Raw genomic sequence first — 6,970 nt, forward strand, 5'->3', positions numbered from 1 at the left:
AAATATTTTAAATTTGCTATCATGGAAATATTATTTTTAATATTTGTTGCCATGGAAACAGCATCGTTACAAAATGTCTAACTAAAACGAAGAAGAAATTTCCTGATAAAATGAAATACCCTATTAAAGCTCAATAAATTATAGTTTAAATAAATAGATTAAAACGCATACTAGAAGCAAATAATCAGGCTAATATAGGTTATCAGAAATTAAGAAAACTTCCTTGATTTTACTACTACTGATTTTAATGCCCTAACTTCAACCTCCTTCAGGTAGTGGCTGACATGCGTACCGGAACTTATAGGTGCTAGTTGAGTAATGTATAGCTTGTACAGCAGGAGTTGGCACTTTTCTCCGCCTTCATCATATGCGACGTCATATGCTTCATATAATAGTATCACCTTATGCGACGATACTTTTTCGGTATTTTTGGGAGAATGTTGTGAGCAATCCAGAACAAGGTTGCTATTTGCAATTGAATAGCAAAAATATTTATTTCGCAAACTTATCCTGCATTTTTTTTAACATTGAATGTTTTATAAATTTGATGATATTTTGCGCTATTTTTTATGGTATTTCTCTCTTTTGAGTGAATAGTTTGTTCTTTTGTAGTCATTTTGGTGGGAAAACAGCGGTTTTTGAATTTAAAATATATTTAATTGGCTAGAGAAACGAAAGGTATAATAGCAGGTGATAAAGCGAAGTAAGTGACTGAAAAAGAAGTCACTATTTGTGATTGGGGCACATTTAGGGTTGTCGCAATTTCTAGCGCGGAGATGTTTCTCTTCTGACTCCCACGCTGAAATGAACTTTGCGTCCGAGGAGGTGGAATCAAGTGCTAACTCCAGGTGACCCAACGTTAAGCTCGATAATTAGATTCTACGCATAACTAGGCGTTGTACAGACTGTATTTAATCGTCTGAGAGACATGTAATGCATTAACCATCATGCCAACAGTGGAATATAAAGTTTCTGCAAAGGAAAATTTTTTTATAACTGTTCCAGTGAGCAATAAATCGCAGTTTTTATGATCATGCCATACACCATATTTTTTTTCTCTTTAGCATTAGAATAATAATGGGTGTTATGAATTAGTCAAGTTTACTTTGTTTCTGAACCATAATTTTCCGGAACTTGTATTATCCTTAATTTATTCAAATGAGAGTACATATAGGCATAATAGTCATAATTATGAAAAAATATTACTGAAAAAAAAATGGTTCAAGGTAATAAATATTAGTAAAATGATCAACAATAAAATGAAAGTGAACTCAAAAATAGGTATTTTAAAATATTTCCATTCAGCAAAAAAAAAATGAACTATAAGAAAAATATTCTGAAATTGACAATAAATACAATAATAAATTACAACTTATCATATTTTTTTTTGTACAATGTAATGAAATACTGTACAAATTGGCCAACAATTTCTTTTAAATGTCCGGCAGACAAAATTCGAACAAATATTCAATTAACACTTACGTTAATTAGTGATCCATACATCTTTCCCCCCTTTTTTTAAGGACAGATAACATCAACCTAATTAAAACGGAAATAATAAGTAAGACTATTTGAAAACTATTAATGTTGCATAAAGCTTTTAGATAAAATAATTTTAAGTATAAAAAGTTAAGAGACTTCAATTGGAGTACTTTATTTTATCTCATTAGTCTCATGAGCTCAAATACTATTTAGAAATGGTACTAGTAATAGTTAAATAATCTTTAAACTTTATTATGGATAGAATTAATTATAGATGTTTTGCAATTACATATCTAATAAATGGACTAAGGAAATTCTTTATTGCTGTCTACAAAGGCCTGAAGATTACTTTAAACATTCTTGAAACTGGAGAGTCATTTAAAATTTATCTTCTCTTCTTGACTTTTTTAGTAATTTTCTTTAGTAATTTTTTTATGGTAATTAATTTAAAAAGGAAAAAAAAAACTTTTTAAAAGCTACAAATCTTTCTTTTTTTTCACTTTAATCTGCCTAATATTTGTTTTCTTTTTAATTAAACGTAAGAGTATGCGCAAAAAGATTGTCTCAGCAATCTTATATATCTTTAAAGTTAATTAAATCCGCAAACTTATAAACTTTATTTTATGAAATTGCTTTGGTTAAAGACAGCTTTTTTTAAACTTGAATATAAAGCATTTGCTTTAGTATCTATAAAGCTTTATAGTAGATACAAGTTTATCTCTAAAAAAACTTTTGAATAAACTGTTTTCTCAATAATTAAAATTAAAATCAAATGAGACCGATCGTGTATAAAATTATCATTATTTGATATTAACAAATAAAAAAATATAACCTAAGTTTCAAAGATAAATTCATTAGAATCATAACACAGTAACAATATTTTATTTTCTAAAACAAATGTTGTATCTGAAACTTGTGATATCCCTCAATTAAACGAAGCCTATCCTTTCTGAATTTTATCTCTCTATAGCGATTCGATTAAAACTTTAATTTAAAGTTAGTATGTAAGATTTTTGAAACATGACGGCGTACTTTAATGAAAGGATACGAAATGAACATTTGAGATAAGATAAATTTTTAATTTAAATATTTTTAAATCAAGCTTTGACTTTCTACAAGTTCTTTATAAAAAACATTTAATTACATATTTTGATTTTAATATTTTTATAATTGCAAAATATATATTTAGCTGCCTATCTTAAGAACCGTCATGGAGTCTGGTTTGAGAATAAAAGAACGCATACTTTGAAGTGTTGAGCCACTGATATTTTTTCATTAACCCATGTAAAACATTTTTCAAAACATTTACTCCACACATCTTCTTAAAATAGGTAAACCTCGTAACCGTAGTCACTGTAATGTTCCAAACAGATTTAAACAGTCCAAATATATTGTATCTACTAACATACTTAACATGCTTGGCATTCATACTTATTGCTTTAGACATATTTAATTTTTATATACAAACTTATTTACACTAAACAAAAATAGTGCTTGTTACATTATGTGTAAAAAGACATTGTACAATTTATTTTCTTCCTTCAAGAGATATATAGTTTAAACATCTCATAAATATAAAGGCCACCACAGACGTAGACAAAAGCCTTCATGCATTTCCAGATAAATAAATAATTTGCCACGCTTTTGTACCTTTAAAGCAGCGACATTTTTTTTTAATTGTCAATTGTGCACAAGATGAAAGTACGCATGCGTAGTGAGTTTTCTTTCTCAGAATGCTCATCTTTTCTACGCACTTCATTTTCGATATCCGCTTCTCTCTGCCGTTGCAACCCCAGCTTACATATTCATTTTGCTTTTCATTGCAATATGGTACTAAATTTAGGACAAAAATTAACTAAAAATATCTCATGACTGCTTAGCCTTACTATTAATTATGTGCTGACAATGAGAATGGCACAAAATATCATCCAATAAAGGTGTCAGAAATGTGAATACACATTATCACTTAAATACATGCATTATTAAAAGGCATGTTCTATTAAACATACGTATTGTATCTTTGAAATATACATTTTAATAAGTGAAAAGTGAAAATCAGAATGTACATTTAACATTTAGACGTGCTGCGTACTTTTCAAATTTAGAGGTAAATCCGCTTAATTTTTATTTTCTCTACATTATCAAATTACATACATCATAGAAAGCTTTCTATTGAAATAGTTGTTTGACTGTTTCTATTAAAATAGTTCGTTATTTAATCGTAATCAATTCCCATTTAGCCTTGTATAAGACTCTGCACCACTAGAATTTGATCTAGTTTATGTATAAGAGCATGTACATCTAGAAAAGGTAACTAGTATGTGTACAAGAACATGTGCAACTAGAACGGGAAATGAAATATGCATAAGAACATGTACAGTGAGTCAAGAAAACGGAACATTCTAAAAAAACGATTGGATCTTCACGTTCTGGGACTCAATCTTATTGGTTCAAAGGGGTAATCACAAATATGCTAATTCACAAGCCTAGATGATATTTTAAGTTACTAAATCAAAAACAAAAACTCACTTTTCCTGAATAAACATACGTTTTTTTCTACAGATTCGGATTTCTGACCCCCCAAAATATTTAATTACTATTTATTATTTTTTATTTTATTCAAGAATGAACGAGAAAATTTTGAAATGGAAGGTATACAATTTTTGCATCATTTCAAGGAATGTAATTTTATAGAGCGAAATTCAATCGAATAGTTCTTCAGAAATCAAATTTCAAAAAAGTCAGATACTTGAAACTCCAGTTGTCAAGACCTATTAGACAGATTTTGTTCAAATTTTCTTTTTTTCCAGGGTAAAATTACTTTTTTTAAGGTAAAAGATTGTATATATAGGGTGGCTCGTTTTTTGGCGCTCTGTACAACGAGAACATAAGTCTAGTATAAGAATATGTTTTTTTTTAACTTTTGAACGGGATATCAAATTCATGCTTTTTTTAAACTAAAAATGTTTTATAAATTAGTGCTTGCTAAAGTTTTATTTTATATGCATGCAACCGTCTATACAAGTCTTTCATATAACTATAGGAAAAAACATTTAAAATTTATGAAAAGAATGCTTTGTGAATATTCGATACACCTGACTAAGCATATAATACTTTAAAATAACAATTTTTAATTTTGAACAAACATATAAAAATTGTAGAAAGAATTTCTATTAACATTATGTTCTTTAAGCGTGAAGAACGAGTCATTACGACAAAAAAGTACTCAAAGCTTCAGTATAATCTAAAATTTAAACTAATGTAAAAATAAAATAAATATTTTGTAGATTAAAAATAGATTAAGAAAAAAATAAGAATTAATTAAAAATTTGAAAACTTATAAATAGTTAAATTATTTTTAGCAACTATGATAGTTCAAAAGGTTTAGTATTTTTTTACGTGTTAATTGAACATATGAATTGAATAAATTTTAAATATTCATATAATGTTAATATAAATTGTATGTTAATTCAGATTATTTTGCTTATTTGAATGTATATAAATTTATGTGTGTATGTTCTTTTTAATGATTTCAAAGTGATATTTTAAATGAACCTAAATAAAACTTTTAGATGATAAATTATATGAAACATGTTAAGTGTTTGAGCCATTTCTTGAAAAGAACGATTGAGAAAGATCAAGGCGAATTCATCCTCATTTGTGATCAATGTAACATGAAGATGGATTAGTTTATTTGTTTGAATTTATTCTTGCAACAATATTTTGTTCCTTCTAAAGAGTTATGTCCTGAATTCTAAGAGCAAATAAACTCGTCCGTAGATGGCACTTCAAAATGTTCTTTAGACATAATATTTGATATAGTTCTTTGAAATTTGACGTATAATAAAATATAAATTGAAATTTAGTGTTTTTGAAAATCTTTCCCTTCAAATAAATTTGTTTTTAGAAGAAAAAAAATGTCACATTATTTTTGTTTCAATGGTGAGAAAATATAATATTTATACGAATCTTTTCAAACTACTTTTTCTGAGATGCTATTTGATTCAGAAATTCGCCACTTTTTGGCTCTTAATTTAGGAGGCGTTTCTTTATTATTTTTATTTTGTGTTTGAGAGAATTTTCAAATTAGTTGCATTTTTTAAATTATTTAATAGTTGTACTAAAACATTTTTTGCCGCATTCCGTTTAACATTAAACTTAATCAAATTGCATGATAGAAGCTCCATTTCACGTTCGGATTTAAAGAGCAAAATATTTACCTTATTATTTTTACTTCTTTAAAGTGAAAATTATTTGCTGTAGAACTATTAATGGGGCACCTGCAAGTAACGCAGTACGGGTATACCAATCCTGATTGGTTGGTGAAACGTGGCATTTGTTTAGGTTAGCAACTGCTTCTTTCATTATATATCACGTTAGCTAAACCCGTTTTGTATCAATTCTTTTTAGTAACACATTATATATTCTTACACAAATTTTCTTTAAAAAAAATTTCAATTCTCTTTCTATATATTTCTTACTTAACACAAAGACAGGTATGAAGCATGCAGAACATAGGCAAATAATAAAACTAAGTTAAGTAAGAGCTTTATTTTAATAAATGCGATGTGCAATACAGCGTTTTATTTAATTAACATTATATTTATTAAAATTCTAACTTATGTGGAGAAACTTAGCTCAACTCTAAGACGTTATTTTGCTTACAAACGATCAGCTGGTGTTGACGTCATGGGTTTCTTGTCATGGGTCACTTATGGGGCCCCCAGGGTCACTTATGAGTCCCTCATGGGGCACTTTCAAGATTTCCTCCTTCTTAAAATGCAGGTACTCAATGCAAAGAAAATGATGATCTATATTTAACAGTTCAACCCAGAGCCTTGAGAAAGCATTATTCGCGTTTATCATGTATCATTTTTTATCATAATTGCGATTTACGTCCTACGTTTTTGCTTTAGAATATACTTGTCTGTTTATAATATTTTGAAGAATTAATGATACAGCTAGATACTATATACTGAAAAAGATAGATTTAAAAAAGAATAACATTGTGAATAGTAATAAATTCCAACTTTCAAATTTTTAAACATCATAATTGGATTCGATCAATCAATTTTATTAAATGGATGTAATTTTTAAAACTTTTATTTATCTTATTGAAATTAATATTTTTTTAAAGTTGTATCAATAAATTTGATAAGATAAGTGTAGTTTTAAAAGTTTTATGAAACTTTGTTTTCTGTTTTTTTTATTCACTTCTATCGACACAAACACTTAAAATTCTCCACTTTGTAAAAATGTTACATGATTGAAATAAATGTAGCAGAGAGTTTACATTTTAATAGCCGAAAAGTTAATTGAGGTTTCACTTGAAAAAATGAAATTAACATTTAACTAAACACGCTGTACTGCTAACCAAAACATATTTAAGTGAGAAATGCTATATATATCTATATCTATCTATCTATATCTATCCATACATATATATATAAATATATATATATATATATATATACATATGTATATATAA

Source organism: Parasteatoda tepidariorum, chromosome 1 (assembly GCF_043381705.1).
Source record: "Parasteatoda tepidariorum isolate YZ-2023 chromosome 1, CAS_Ptep_4.0, whole genome shotgun sequence".
NCBI classification, from domain to species: Eukaryota; Metazoa; Arthropoda; class Arachnida; order Araneae; family Theridiidae; genus Parasteatoda; species Parasteatoda tepidariorum.